A 16,726-nucleotide genomic window follows, 5' to 3' on the forward strand; every position below is an offset into this window, starting at 1 on the left:
TGATTTTGTAGGGATAGCTTTCTTTAGCGTTGATATTTTGAAAGACACGATTGTTTGTCGGGATGCCTGAGTATTGATGTCTTTATGTCAAATTATAGACTATTGCTTTGAATCACTTATGTCTTAATATTCATGCCATGATTAGATATATGATGAAGTTTATGCTAGGTAGCATCCCATGTCAAATATTATCCTTTTTATCCTTTACCTACTCGAGGACGAGCAGGAATTAAGGTTGGGAATGCTGATACGTCTCCGTCGTATCTATAATTTTCTATTGTTTCATGCTAATATTATACAACTTTCACATATTTTTGGCAACTTTTTCTATGATTTATTAGACTAACCTATTTACCCAGTGCCCATTGCCAGTTCCTGTTTTCTGCATGTTTTTTGTTTCGCAGAAAATCCATATCAAACGAAGTCCAAACGCGATAAAAATTTATGGAGAATTATTTTGGAATATATGTGAATTTTGGGAGGTGAAATCAACACAAACGGGGTCCCACAATGCCCACAACCCACCAGGGCGCGCCTGGGGGTGCTAGGCGCGGCCAGGTATCTTGTGCCCTCCTCGAAGGTCGGTTAGGGCCCTTCGTCTGGCGCAAGAAAGATAATTTATGGAAAAAATTGTGTAAAATTTTCAGGGCAATCGGAGTTACGGATCTCCGGGAATTTAAGAAACTGTGAAGGGCCAGATCTGGGGAACACGAAACAGAAGAGAACAGAGAGGGAGATCCAATCTCAGAGGGGCTCCCGCCCCTCCACCACCATGGAGACCATGGACCAGAGGGGGAACTCTCCTCCCATCTAGGGGGAGGCCAAGGAAGAAGAAGAAGGAGGGGGGCTCTCCCCCCCTCTCCCCCGGTGGCGCCAGAGTGCCGCCGGGGCAAGGATCGTGACGGCAATCTACATCAACAATCTTGCTATCGTCAACACCAACTCTCTCCCCCTCTATGCAGCGGTGTAACACCCCTTCTCTGCGCTATAATCTCTACTTAAATATGGTGCTCACCTCCATATATTATTTCCCAATGATATTTGGCTATCCTATGATGTTTGAGTAGATCTGTTTTGTCCTGTGGGTTAATCATGATCTTGGTTGGTATGATTGTATATTTTATTTATGGTGCTGTCCTATGATGCTCTCCGTCTAGCGCAAACGTGAGGGGTCCCCGATGTAGGGTGTTGCAATGCGTTCATGATTTGCTTATGGTGGGTTGCGAGAGTAATAGAAGCTTAAACCCGAGTAGATGGGTTGTTGCGTATGGGATAAAGAGGACTTGCTACTTAATGCTATGGTTGGGTTTCATGACCTTAATGAGCTTTAGTAGTTGTGGATGCTTGCTAGAGTTTCAATCATAAGTGCATATGATCCAAGTAGAGAAAGTATGTTAGCTCATGCCTCTCCCTCATATAAAATCGCAAGAATAATTACCTGTACTTGTTATCGATTGTCTAGGGACAAATGACTTTCTCGTTGACAAAAGCTATCCACTTTTTTACCTTGCAATTTATCCATAGTTTTATTCTTGCAAAGTACTTCTAGTTTTATTCTTGTTCTAGGTAAAGCAGACGTCAAGTGTGCATAGAGTTATATCGGTGGTCGATAGAACTTGAGGGAATATTTGTTCTGCCTTTAGCTCCTCATTGGGTTCGACACTCTTATTTATCGAAGAAGGCTAGAAACGATCCGCTATATTGAGGGTTATCAAGCTCGTGACTCCCAGCAGGCCTCTAGGGCTCATCTTCTCCTATATCTATTTGCCCTGGACAAAACCAAGAGAAGACTTTGGGGACTAAGCACGGCCCTCTCAAGGCGGAATCTGGGCAGGAGCACTTTGGCTCTCCAGTGGAGCGATTTTGTCGAGGATACTTCCCTCCGGGAGGGGGAAATTGAAACCACCGACATCACCAACGATCCTCTCATTATGAGAGGACCAATCTTCATTAACATCTTCACCAACACCATCTCCTCTCAAACCCTAGTTCATCTCTTGTATTCAATCTTTGCCCCAAAACCTCATATTGGTAGGTTGCTGGCAGTGTTGATTACATCCTGTAGTTGATGCTAGTTGGTTTATTTGGTGGAAAATGTTTGTATCCTTAAGCATTTTCAATACCCTCTGATCTTGAACCTGAATATGATTTGCTAGTAGTTACTTTGTTCTTGAGGACATGGGAGAAGTCTTGTTATAACTAATCATGTGAAGTTGGTAATCGTTCGATAGTTTGATGATATGTATGTTGTTCTTCCTTTACTGGTGTCATGTGAACGTCGACTACATGACACTTCACCATACATGGACCTAAGGAAAGTCATTGGAAAGTAATAAGTAGATGATGGGTTGCGAGAGTGACAGAAGTTTAAACCCTACTTTATGCATTATTCCGTAAATTGTTGATCTGGATCCATATATTTCATGATATGGTTATATTTATCTTAGTTCTTCTTTCGTAGTTACGAATGCTTGCGAGAGGGGGTAATCATAAGAGGGTTGCTTGTTCAAGTAAGAACAACACCCTAGCACCGGTCCACCCACATATCAAATTATCAAAGTAACAAATGCGAATCAACTAAACATGATGAACGTGACTAGACGAGAATTCCAGTGTGTCCTTGAGAATGCTTTGCTTACAATAAGATATCGTTTTGGCTTGTCATTTGCAATAAAAAGGATTGGGCCAGCTTGCTGCACCTTGGTTACGATTGCTACTCGTTACTTGTTACAAATTATCTTGCTACAAAACTATATGTTACTACTACTTTTAGTACTTGTAGAGAATGCCTTGCTGAAAACCACTTGTCATTTCCTTTTGCCCCTTACTGGGTTCGACACTCTTACTTATCAATAGGACTATGATTGATCCCCTATACTAGTTTGTCATCAGTACTCTTTTCTGGCCCCATTGCCGGGGAGTGAAGCTCCTTTGGTAAGGAAACATTTTTATTATGTGCTGAAATTTACTGTCACTTGTTATATGGAAAATAATCCTTTGAGAGACTTGTTAGGGGTATCTTCAGCTCGACCAGAAGCCATAAGAGTTGCCTCTCAACCTACTGAAGCTACTGAAAATATTTATTATGAGATTCCTTCTGGTATGTTAGAGAAACTGCTAGCTAATCCTTATGTAGGAGATGGAACAATACATCCCGATGTGCACTTAATCGATATAGATGAAATTGGTGGATTGTTTAAACTTGCAGGTTTATCTGAGGATGGAGTTAAGAAGAAAGTATTCCCTTTATCTTTAGGGGGAAAGGTATTAACACTGTATAGCCTATTGGATGATACCAGGACATGGGACTGGAACCGGTTGAAGCTAGAATTCCACTAGAAATTTTATCCTATGCATTTGGTTCATTGTGATCGAAATTACATATATAATTTTTGGGCTCGTGAAGAAGAAATTATTGCTCAAGTTTGGGGGAGGCTTAAATATATGATGCACACATGCCCCGATCATGAGCTCTCAAGAGAAATAATTATACAAAACTTTTATTCTCAGCTTTCTCATGATGATCAATCAATAATCGATGTTTCTTCTAATGGTTCCTTCATGAAGAAAACTATTGAATACAAATGAGATCTTCTGGAGAGAATTAAACGCAACTCTGGAGATTGGTAAATTGACAAAGGTATTGAGTCAGGTATAAATCTTGAGTTTGACTGTGTTAAATCTTTTATGGAAAGTGATGCTTTTCATGAGTTTAGTGTAAAATATGGACTTGACTCTGAGATAGTAGCTACTTTCTGTGAATCATTTGCTGCCCATGTTGATCTCCCTAAGGAGAGGTGGTTTAAGTTTCATCCACCTATTGAAGAAATTTGTAAGGAACCTGTTATAGCTAAAGATAAAACAATCATTTGCAATGTTGATCCAGTTGTGCCTACTACTTATATTGAGAAACCTCCTTTCCCTATTAGTATTAGGGAACATGCTAAGGACCTCTTTGATTCGCATGATTTTGAAAATGCAGAAATAGGAAAAGTATAGGATTGGAGTTTCATGCCCACTTGAATCCTATAGGATTAGCAAGGAGCGTTTGATTTCATGGGAAAAGCAAAGGAATTGTAAAAAGTGGTTAGAGTAGATGTTAGATTTCCTATGAAATATAGTACAAAAGATTCCATTGGAAAAATTCCTACGGGATTCAATCCTATGAATCAAAGGACAAACGTAGGAAAAATTTCAAAGGATTTCAATCCTCCAAAAATCCTATATAATTCCCTTGAATCAAAGGAGCCCTAAAGCTACAGCTGTGGTTCATAAGAGTAATATTAGAACACCTACATCTTCTGAACAAATTAAGATATAACTTAACATTGCAATGGTTAAAGATCTCTTGGTCGATGGTATTGATGGACATGTTATTTACTTCTGTTCTGAGGCTGCTAGAATTGCTAAACCTGCTAGAAATGAACAAGATATGTTAGACAAGAATAAACATGTAGTTAGCATGCCTGTTGTTTCTGTTAAAATTGAAGATCATTGCTATCATGGTTTATGTTATATGGGTGCTAGTGTGAGTGCTATTCCATTTTCTCTTTATCAAGAAGTTATAAATGAAATTGCACCCGTTCGAGATTGAAGATATTGATGCTACTATTAAGCTTGCAAATAGAGACACCATTTCACGCCTTGGGATTATTAGAGATGTTGAAGTCTTGTGGGATAAGGTCAAGTACCCTACTAATTTCTTAGTACTTGGATCACAACAATATAATTTTTGTCCCTTTATATTTGATAGACCTTTCTTGAATACTCTTAATGCAAAGAGCAGCTCTCCTTCCGTAGTTCTATTATGGACATAGAGAGCCACAAAATATTTCCTGTATAAAAAAGGACCCCAATAACTTGGGACGGTCCCCATGAGGGAGGGTCGATCGAACGATTTTGTCGCTGGGGCGAGTTGCTCCCAGTGAACGAATCAACCCTCCTTGATCGTTCACCCAGGGAAAGGCCAGGGCGAATCCTCAATGGCCCGGAGGCCTAGTTTACAGTTTTTCTCTTTTGAAAGAAATTCCATAAACAAAAAAAATACTCCCTCCAAGCCAAATTAATTGACGTTGCTATAGTAGGGAGTGCATTTTTTTGTAAACACAGGAAAAAATGTTGTATAATTGCCATGAACATATACAATTGAAAAATGTCGTGCTACTTTATGGAAATGCCATGTTAATTTATAAAAAATTCATGCTAGTTTACAAAAAAATGCTATGATGTAATTTTTCTTTATTTTGTGCACTGTGCACAAATTCATAAAAATGCCATGTCTGTGTTTTCTTTTTGCCATGGCCAAAATATTGCCATCTCCTTACTAATAAAAATGCCATCCTCTATATAAAAAATGTCACGACAACAATAATAAAATGCCATGCTCTCAATAATAAAAATGCCATCCTCCAAAGAATAAAAATGCAATGTTATTAATAATAAAAATGTCATGCTCTTTATCATAAACTGTCATCCCTCTTGATAAATTAAAATGCCATGTAACTAAAGAGTAAAATATGCCATGTTACTAATAATAAAACTTCCATCCTCTTAATAAAAGAAAATGACATGTTATTAATTATTAAAGTGCCATGCTCTTTAAAAAAATGTGATGTGGGGCATTGCAAAGGACCTAGAAAAATGTCGTGCTACATACTCCCTCCGTCCCAAATATTTGTCTTCCTAGAGATTTCAACAAGTGACTACATACGGAGCAAAATAAGTGAATCTACAATCTAAAATATGTCTATATACATCTGTATGTGATAGTCCATTTGAAATCTCTAAAAAGATGCACACATCAAGTTTAGAAGAAAAAAAATCCTCCTAATAAAAGGGTTTTATTCTACCAATAATGAAAAAAATTAGGTTTTTCAGATTTTTTGTCAAATGAAACATTAAAAAAAGCTTCATAAGATATATGAAAATAGGTTTAAATGCAAATGTACACAAAACCTGTTATAGTCCAAGTGTTAGGCGATAAACTCGGGCAAACGTCGGGCCCGGTCGAGTTTTGGGCAGGGCTTGTAAAAGCCCGGCCTTTCATTTCTCAAGCCCGAGCCCAGCCAGAAGCCCAAAATACTCCATGTTTTCAATCCCGAGCCTGGCCCGAAATTAGGCCCGAACACTGTTTTTCAGTGTAAGCACATGCAAGCCTGGCCTGAATTACAGGGAAAGTGAAGCCCGAGCCTAGCCCGAACTATCTTCCAGGCTGCAAAATTAGACCCGAGCCTGGCCCGAGCATCAAGCCCGGCCCAGCCAGGCCCGGGTTTTTCTGGCCGGGTCGTCGGGCCGGGCTGCCCATGCCCGTATTTAGTAGGCGATGCGCCCCACGAAACGTTCACTGGGAAAGCTGAAGCACCGACCTGCTCGAGCTGACTTATGCCTGGCACCGGACGCGCGTACAAATGCGAGCGACCGTGATGGGATGTTCGCTGGGTTAGCCTCCCAGGAACGGTCACCGGATAAGATTTCCAGAAAAGAAAAAGGTCATGTAACTACCTTCCGCCCTTTGCGCTAATTTATTCTGTCAATTAGGCGGTTAGTTCTGGCCGGGGCTTATATAATTCCCATCCCATAATAAGTTCCCTGTTCTTCCTCTTGTAGTAGAGTTTTTATTGTATCAATCTAGGTTCAGGCAGCCAGAGGACGCACAGCCGAAGAACAAATTCAGATCCAGCACAGCAGGTATATGGCCGACATAGAGGACGCCGTGGCTAGGGCGGATCCTGGCTTTCCCATGAGGGATTTCATTGTCAACCTCATCAACGTTCACGTCGTAGGCAAGGACGCCATGGTGGCGGAGCCACAGGAGCATAGCAGGTGGATCCTCATGTGCCTTCTAATTGCCTGCGGCGCCGTCACGATACTCGCCTTCTATTACCTGGTGATCAATGACTACAGCTTCTTCACGGTCTGTCTTTTTTTTGAAAGATCCAGCACTGCTGGTTTTTCATAAATTAAGCAGGGAGCATGCGGAAAAAAAATTCATGATCAAGTGATCATGGTGGGGGTTACAGAGTTGACGCCACTAGAGGGGTCGTCATTTGCCTAAAAATTGAACAGAGAACAGCCTGGGTCACCAAGTGGTGTTTCCAGGCATTTGGCTCCGGCAAGCCTCCAGGAATCCATGTCTTGCCTGATTGCTGCAAGAATTTCAGCACTCTGACGCTGGCGATCTCTGAAGGTTCTTGCATTCCTCTCTAGCCAAATATGCCAGGCCACCAGCATCATTGTAGACTGCACCCTTTTCCTGTTTGCCGTTCCTGCTGCGCGCATGGCTCGTCTGAACCGTTGCTTTGACGATCCCGGAGGCCCGTTTGGAGCGGCTAAGATACTGGCGCACCCCGGGAGGGAGGCAACCTTTCGCCAAATTTCCTGAGACAGTGGGCACTCCCAGAGCAGATGAACTGATGATTCAAGGCTTCGCATGCACAGCCGGCAGAAGTAGCCATTTACCCATCCCCTCCTCTGCAATCTGTCGTTGCACCATAGCCTATCCTGGAGCAGCAGCCAACAGAAGAACTTCACCTTGGCAGGGGCCCAAGCTTCCCATAGGAGAGCCTTGTTGTCCGTCTGTTGAGTCTCCACGAATTGGACCTTGTATGCCGAGCCTGCTGAGTATTTCCCAGAGGCGTCAAAAATCCATCTGATGGTGTCTTGGGTCCTTGCTTGCAACAGCGTGTTTGCACCCACAATGACTTGCCACATGAGAAGGAAGCTTGTAGCGATGTCGTCGTAGCCTCGATGTCGCAGATCCTGAATCCATGAGTCATTATGCAGCGCGGCCGCCACCGTTTTCTGTTTTCCTCTCGATCTTTTGAACAGGTCGGGGAACAAGGCGGCCAATGGTGGCGAGGTGAGCCAGGTGGAGCTCCAAAAAGAGGCCGTCTTCCCGTCGCCGAGGGTCACCGTTGTGGCAGCAGCAAAAAGAGCCATGTCTTGCTGATCGCATGGCAGCTCAGTGCCTGCCCACGGGCGTTCTTGGTGGTGCCAGGCAAGCCATAGCCAGCGCAACAGGAGGGCTCTAGAGAATTTGCTCAAGTTGTGGATTCCCAATCCCCCTTTTTCCGTTGGCGAGCAAACCGTCGTCCAGTTGACCTTGCATTTTCCTCCGGCGAGGTCATCATCCTGTGCCCATAGAAAGCGCCACCTTGCTTTGTCAACTTCCTTGAAGAATTTTTTCGGCGCTCGCAACACGGACAGGGCAAAAGTGGGGATTGCCGTGAGAACACAGCAGACTAACACCCTTCTTCCAGCAATTGATATTAACTTGCCCTTCCAGCCGGCTAGCCTAGCTCTTATCCTATCAAGTACAAACTGCAGATGCACAAGTCGTAGTCGTCCCAGCCTAATCGGAAGACCAAGGTATGTTATTGGGAAAGGCCTGATTTGCCCTCCAAAACTCTGCAGAATGAGATCCAGGTCCAGCTCATCGCATCTGATGGGGCTTATTGAGGATTTTGCTTGGTTGAGGTGCAGGCCAGAGGCATCACCGAACAACTTAAGGAGTTGTAGCAGCTTGTCAATTTCCTCCTTGTCTGGGTTTGCAAATATTATTGCATCATCTGCATATAGACTGACTCTGAGCTTTACATCTCTGCCCGGCAATGGTGCAATGATCCCATCAGTGGCCACCTTGGAGATGAGACGATGAAGGGGGTCAATAGCCAAGATGAACAGCAGAGGGGACAACGGATCGCCCTGCCTTAGGCCTTTCTTGTGTTTGATCTGGGCACCCGGGATGCCATTTAGCATGAAAGCAGAAGAGGAGGAGGAAAGCAGGAGGGCAATCCAGTCCCTCCACCTGGCGCTGAAGCCCAAGACTGTGAGGAGTTCCAGAATGTATTCCCAGGACACGGAGTCGAAGGCTCGAGCAATATCCAACTTGATCAGGAGGGCAGCCTTCTTCTTGCGGTGCAGGGACCGGACACAATTTTGGACATAAAGAAAGTTGTCTTGTAGGCATCTTGATTTCATGAAAGCACTTTGGGCTGGCGAAATGAGTGCGTCCATAACCATTGAAAGGCGCATGGATAAAACCTTTGCAATAAGCTTAGGGATCGAGTTAATCAGACTAATCGGCCTGAAGTCTCCAACTCTTTCAGCCCCATCTTTCTTTGGCAGCAGAGCCACTAGAGCATCGTTTATGCGCTCAAAGTTTGCTCCAGATAAGCTGTGAAACTGCTGGAACATGGTCATAACATCGCCCTTGATTATGTCCCAGCAAGAGCGGTAGAAAACTCCATTAAAACCATCAGGACCCGGCGCCTTCTCGCTTGGGGAGGCAAGCACGGCAGCCCACACTTCCTCCTCCGTGAAGGGATTATCCAGCCCTGCTGCCGCCACCCTTGGGAGTCCCAGCTCTTGCCAGTTCAAGGTGCAGGATCGCTGCTCTTTTGTGCCCAGGATGGAGTGGAAATGATCTTGTATAATCTCTGCCTTGTCATCATGCTCCGTTGCAAGGGTTGTGTCAGTGCGGAGATGGTGGATGAAGTTCTTCCTCTTTCGCGAGTTGATCTTGGCGTTGAAAAAGGACGTGTTTGCGTCGCCGGGCCGCAGCCAAGTGACCCGTGACGCCTGTCTTCTTCGTGCCCGCTCCACCGCTGCAAGTCCAAGAACCTGTTGCTTAAGCAGTTTTCTGAATCTAAACTCTTGTGGCCTCAGCTGTCGTGTCTCCATGGCAATATCAAATCTGAGGATAAGCTCATTTGCCATATGGAACTGCACTTTGGCATCGCTGAAGATGGTCTTGCTCCACAACTTGAGGTCGTTTGCCACTCTTTCCATCTTTGTTTTGATTCTGGCAAACGCGCAGGTCTGGTTTACTGGGCGGTGCCAAGCCCGTTGCACTGTTTCTCTGAAGTGGGGGAATTTGGGCCAGAATCCCTCGAACCTGAACCTTGCCCGGGTTGGGGGAGTTGTCACACTAGCGAGCATCAGGGGGCAGTGATCGGAGCAGGAGGATGATGCAGCCATCAACATGTATGATGGGAAGAGGGCTTCCCACGCCGTGTTGGCGAAGAATTTGTCGATGCTAACTAACGTCGGCGACTCCCGCACTTCACGGTCTGTCTTCCAGTCGGTTTTGTTTTAGCTGGTATTATACTCATGTCTATGACTGCCGTCCGAGATTGCCAAGATGGGTTCCAACATGAGGATAATAAATTCTTAGATGCCATGCTCCAGTTATAGCTACCTAATTAGCTAGCTGTTAGATAAGTTAATCATCAATACTTTCGTATAAATACTTGCTATGATAGCAACTGTTACTCAAGGCACATACGTATGTGTTATCTCTGCATATGCAGTGCAATTCTGTTGTCCTCAACTAGATCTGCATCTGTACACCAGTATCATGGATGTACACACGTGCTCTCGCATTAATTTCGAAAGAAAGAAAAGGTAGTCTTCTGCCTGTGTATATGTATTTCTTAGCTAGCGTTGCAACTAGTATTTGAGTCGGAACTGGGGATATGCAATTTACAATGCTTCGTTCGAGAGAAACACTGAATTACCCACCTGCTTATTGAAGTGCCCCGCATCTCCCTTTCTTTCCACACATCCATGCCGTGCCTAATTAAAGCATTAGTTTTATGTGGAGATTAAACTTTTTATTGATAAGAATATGCAAATTGCCTCAGTTTAAGGCCGGGCAAGCGTTTCCTCTCTAAAAAAAATGCAAATTGCGTACCTTATTTTTATAAAAGGCAGAACAATGTTTACAAGATATGTCGTAAGCCAAATAAAGTAGGCTACCAGCATGAAGAACCCACCCACCAACAAATACATGCTACTCTATCATACAGATTTGAAAACACCCTCCTGCCATCCTCCAAGAATGAACCTCATCTAGTATGGGATTAACGAGTTGTGGGATATTACGTCGCTGCTCCACATTCATGAACACCCTCACATTTATTTGCTTCCACAAGCTCCAAGCAATGAGAATGACTAGCGAATCGAACCTCTTTCTGCTTGTCTTCGGCAATCATTTGCACGATCTTAGCCACCACACCTCAAGGCTCTCCTCAATCGAAGGGATGGCGATATGTACACCCAAAGAAGTGAAACAAGCATGTCATGCCTGCCTAGCATAGACATATTGTAGCGTATCCTCCTCCTAGCAGTAGGTGAAGCATGGAGCAGTGGTGTCTTGTAGTCCATGTTGGAGTTGTCGATCAGAGGTCCACACACGATACTGGATACGCGGCCATATGAATATTTTGCATTTGAGCGGCGCCCAACTCTTCCATATGCAATGAGCGATGGGTAATTGAATCATGCCTCACACAGCATCTTGTAGGTAGATTGCACCAAGTACTATCTAGTGGTACTCCATTTCCAAGAAAATATATCGGGGATATCTCTAATGGTGTTGTACACCTGGGGTAGCTCACCACGAGGCCCGCCATCGTGCCTACCCAGGGGACCACGACAGTGGCGGAGCTAGGAATTTCCTCCTGGGTATTCTTATAATTTTTTTGCAAAAGCAATATGATAGAACAAAAAATGTGCAAAATCAATGACTCAATGACCATACATCGATAATAGTAGCAAAATATCTTTGTGGAAATATCTCTAATAGTGTGGCAGTGACAGTGGCAATGTTTCAGACTACAGCCTATAGCTACAATCAATAGCAGTGACAAACAATTACAATTTACATGAATAAATCAACAAAGTAGCAATCAATCAGTGGCATGGCAGTGGAAATTTACAAAAAAAGGTTCAGATTTGTTTAAAAAACAAAGGAAAATTACCTTGGTGGTTACTTGGTTGGTACCTATAGATGGATGCAATACTAGATGGATGGCGTACTAACGCGGTGAAGCCCGACGGCGACGAAGGCCGAAGGCTGTGGGCACTTGGAGCAGTGGCGACGCCAGGGGGACACCTGAAGCCTACTTCTGTAGAGGCACATCCCCGCAAGAACCACGGAGGGAGGGGTAGAGGGGAGGGCCATAGGGAAAGGGATGGCTGGAAGGGAGGGAGAGGGGTAGAGGGCTGGATCGCCCGACCTGGATGGCTGGAATCGCTTGCCGCCGCCGCCGCATCAGTTAGTTTTGGGGACTGGATCGAGGGAGGGGAGTAGGAGACGAAGGCCAGTTGCATGGCTATCGTGGCTCAGACTCGGAATGGGATGCTCTAAAGGGCTCCAGCATGTATACATGTATAGTTAAAAAAATTGGGCCAAATTCTTGGGTATTCGGCCCGGGGGTCAAAGAAAACCCTAAAGAAGGCGTTGGAGACCTTCTTCCCTCCCAAGTCAAGGACGGCAGCAGCCAAGATTGCATCTGCTTGCATGTAAACCCTAGCCTCCATCGTGTATATAAGGGGAGGCTAGGAGGCTCTCATAGGCATCTAGTCACAAATAGAAACTCAATGTAGTCCCGCAAAAAAAAGAAACTCAATGTAGCAATCTCATACACCATTGTAAACCACTCGCACGAGGTGTCCCTCCACCATGAATAACAAAAGCAATCAAGATGTAGGTTATTACTCTCCAGAGGCCCGAACCTAGGTAAAACCCTAGTGAGACATTCGATCTGTGACTTCCAGCTACGCTTGGACCCATACTAAGGAATCTAGCAGTATTTTGCACCGTCAGTTGGCGTGCCAAACATGGGCGGCATCATCTAGAGACCAATCTCGGATTGGATCTTCCTCATATTCCTGTGGTATCTCGCCGGGGGAGAGCTTAACCTCACTACACCACAGCACTACATCATCAACAGCCAGGTTGGTCAAAAATACAGCTTCCGCTGACAAACAGTCGGTCGGGAAAGAGTATTGCCGACCGATACCGTCTGTTGGGGAAAGTCCAGACAGGAAATCCCTTTCCCGACCGACATATCTTTCCCAACCGACTGTTGGGCGGCTATGGTGCATCTTTCCCGACCAACAGTCTATTGGGCCTACCATGGGCCTTTCCCGACCAACAGACTGTTGGGGTAACCATGGGCCTTTCCCGACCAACGGTTTGTTGGGGTAACCATGTACCTTTCCCGACCAACATTTTGTTGGGGCTTGCATTAGCCTTTCCCGACCGACTGTTAGACAGGGTTTGTTTTGCCGACCAACAATCAGATGGTGTTTTCTTTTGATGACCAACATTGTTACCAACCACAACTTTAATTAACATATGTTACAGATTGTCACATACATATAATTCATGTTTCTAAGGATAGTCAAGAAGACACCATACATCAGGTGCACCAACCATTTTTTATTCCATTTAACTAACTGTCACATACATACATTTCAGTCTGTTCTAGACATAACAACCAAGACACCATGTCACGTACATACACTTCACTTTGTTCTAGACATAACCGTCAAGACACCATACATCAGGTTCACACAAGGACAGCTAAAAGATGCAACTATGATACATCAGATATACAAAATGAGAGCTAAAACATCCAGTTGATGTGGATCGCTGGCTTCATGCTTCATAGTGAGTCCATCCTTGTGTTTGCTTCCTACAAAAGTCAAACAAATCTCAAATATTACAATGCTTAATTAATCTATGAAATTGAATGCAGGCAGAATTCACATGTGCACTACGCACACACAACATCACAAAATGAAGAATACACTTACCTAATCTATAAAAATAGCATATCGGTACATGAAGACTGCCAATCGACTTCCAGCAGTAACCATGGATGTGGCATAGAAACCCTCAATCAACTTTTTGTATATCCATTTGGAAGGAAATGCATCATTTACTTTGTACGATTGCTGAGCATATAGTGTTCCTGGGGATATACTGAAGTTACTGTACTAGCAGCCAATATTCCAACACTTGTTTCCAAAAAAATAAACATATAACTTTGAAGATAGTGGATACAGTGAGCTAAAAGCTAAATATATGTAAGCGTGACTCTTTCAGTAGATGTATAGATTTCTGGTAGTTCAAACTGGATAAATGGAGTTGAAAGCTAATTATAGATGTGACTCTTTCTGAATGCCTGAAAGTATTATCTTAGCTCACCTAACATTGTTTTGGGCAGGAAGGGGGAACACGTAAAATGTACATGTGTCCAAAAGGTTCCCAGCATTTTCACCCAGAATGGAAATAGGATTAAGAACAAATTAAATCCCCCAAAATAAGAGTAATATGAAGGAAAGAAGCTACAACACCAAAGTAGATTCACCTGGTATCCTTGCCAAGGTAGGCGGATGTAGACTACTATTTAGCTTTGACTTGAATACACCATGATAATTGAAATCCTTAGTATTGGATGATATGCTCTGTTGAATTTGGCTCAAAAGGTTAAATATTCTAGATTGTATAATCAAAGCCATGAACAAAATCCATCAAAATCAGGCATTTAAAGCAAGTAGGCTGGGACCAATATACTATGCAGAAAATAGTTATTATTGAGATGAAATTATATCAATCATACATGCCATCACTTCAGCCTGCACTACAATAGTTATCTAAATAGAGAACAATGCAGAAGAATAATTAGAATGCTTAATGCTGCATATAGTTCACCCTAACAAATGGTTCAGTTCCTTCTAATTAATGCCTAAAGGCTCGTAGGGTGCCTCTAATCAGTAATTATAACATAATTGTAGGTGAGGAATTGAAGGTCACCTCTCCTACTTCCATTTCTTCCCAAGTGAGTATGCACACTAGCATGACCAACACTTCCCCTATTAACGAGAGAAAAAACGAAATCAAGAGAGTATGTTAACTTATCAACACATCAAGTCATGGATGAATTGTCAGCCTTTTACGCAAGAGGATTCTATAAACACAGCTGACAATCTACTAGAGTATCAACACAGGGCTATGGTGACAAAGTAAACTTGAATGCCAAGTTCAACTACGAGTATACAAATACAAAGCCTATTGCCTGCTATGCTCCACTTTACTGAATTAGTTGAGATATGGGCATACAGAAACTATTATCTGTTGGATAATACAACTACGACTATACAAAAAACAGCAGAAAGGTGATTCACAAATATTGTTTTTTCATGCAAAATAACAAGAATAACAGCAGCCAACTTGAGAGATCCAACAACACCCTAGGATGCCCACTTCCGATGCCATGTATGTTATGACAAAAAACATCATATTTGCTAAACTTGTACACACACCATATTTATGTCATTCGGATAAGCTAAAATGATGTGGATTAAACTACACTCTATTCATAACACAAGAGAGAAATTGACAGTTTGAAAGTGAGGATGTTTAACTACCAAAGTTCCTCCAAATTGTATCCTCTCCCTGTTTGTATAGTTCATATGATTAATAGATGCATAAAAATACCTGATAATGAGCTAGCAGGTGAAATTTACATAGCCAGGATTCCCAGGACACCATGTGCTACAAGTGTTCAAAAATTCATTTCTGTAGCAAAAAGCACGCTGGTATTGGCAACACTCTTGGCAGGCCCTTGAGGTAAATAGGCAAATGCTAACACACCATGTGTCGATTGAGCCCTGCAATCTTCATAGTGTCAATGCTGTCAAGTAAAAGTAACAAATGCATCTATAGTATTCAGTTGGTTAGGTACAGACTTACAACTTCAGAAAATCTCCCAAAGAAAATAATCATGGATTAATGTACATCAATCATGTATTCATACACTTACTATCAAAGCATTAATCATGTATAATGCTGAAACAATAAAATAAATACTTACACTGGAACCACAAAAATCTACTAAAGTTTCAGTGGCCTTCTGTTTTAGTTAGTACTCCTAGTTGAGTAATTGCCCAAACATCCACCAAACCTATTCAAGTTCGTTTCACCCTGCAAAAAAACATTATCCAATTAAGTCTGCTAGCAATCACACAATATAAATAGACAATAATAGCAATCGATGGCTAGGGTTTGAACTTTACTGCTTCAAGAACTTAATTATTTCCATGAATCAAAGCAGAACTGATTTTTTTAAAGAAACCAATCTGTAGAGAGATGGGGGCACCAGCCACTGGGCTATGGAAGGTTAATCGCTTGGAGTTAAAATCTGCACACACACACACACACAGCTTACGGATGTTGTTGCTGCCATGGATGTCTAAGAGAGATGGGGGCACCAACCGGCCACACTCCTAGTCGCCAGAAGATAAGGGAGCAGAAGCCGCCTGCCTCATTCTGAACCACCAGGACCGAAGGGACCTTGTCCCGCTCAGATCTGCTACCATGGGAGGGGGGAGAGGGAGTTGGGCATAGGTTGGGGCAGTGGCGCCATGGGAGCGAGGGGAGAGATGACCGCAACGGGCGCCTGGGCACGAACAAGAAGTGCCGCCGACGGCAGCTGGGTGAGAGCATCGGCGCGACAGGACCACCTCCACATGGGAAAACAGCAGCGATGTGGGGATGGTGATGGAGTGGTGGGAAGGAAGAGATGGACAGAGTGCGGGAAGCGTCGCCGAATGCGAGCGTCAACGTCATCGCCGCCGCCGCCACTCAGATCGGGAGGGGAAGGAGATAAGGGGTAGAGGTAGTGGTGTGGTGTTGATTTTTTCGAGCCGAATGGTGTATGAGGAGTTTTTATTTTAGGGAAATGAGGAGGTGGGCTGTGAGGGCGCGCGGCATGAAAATTTCGACGTGGGCTTCGTGCTAAGTCGCCTGCACGGCCCAGTTGGTGACCCACGGTCGGTCAGCAATATTTGCCGACCTACTGTGTGACAGTAGCGCAGTTATCACCGACCAACGGTTTGATGCTATACACTTTAGCATTCCCGACTGAGAGTT

General features: G+C 43.6%; 1 long non-coding RNA gene across 3 annotated transcripts; it reads right to left on the bottom strand.

Moving 5' to 3' along the window:
• Positions 1–13,208: 13,208 nt before the first annotated feature.
• LOC125507907 (uncharacterized) lies at positions 13,209–16,508 on the bottom strand. 3 transcript variants are annotated; one of them, XR_007283111.2, is made up of 7 exons: positions 16,070–16,508; positions 15,669–15,778; positions 15,293–15,465; positions 14,609–14,667; positions 14,000–14,259; positions 13,606–13,763; positions 13,209–13,484 (listed from the first exon to the last, which is right to left on the bottom strand). It is a non-coding gene; the product is annotated as an uncharacterized LOC125507907 (long non-coding RNA). The 3 variants fall into 3 exon arrangements; XR_007283112.2 differs by having other exon boundaries at positions 16,023–16,508; XR_007283114.2 differs by lacking the exon at positions 14,609–14,667.
• Between the last annotated feature and the right edge of the window lie 218 nt (positions 16,509–16,726).

This window comes from Triticum urartu, chromosome 5A (assembly GCF_056163025.1).
Source record: "Triticum urartu cultivar PI428250 chromosome 5A, HENAU_Tu73, whole genome shotgun sequence".
Classification (NCBI taxonomy): domain Eukaryota; kingdom Viridiplantae; phylum Streptophyta; class Magnoliopsida; order Poales; family Poaceae; genus Triticum; species Triticum urartu.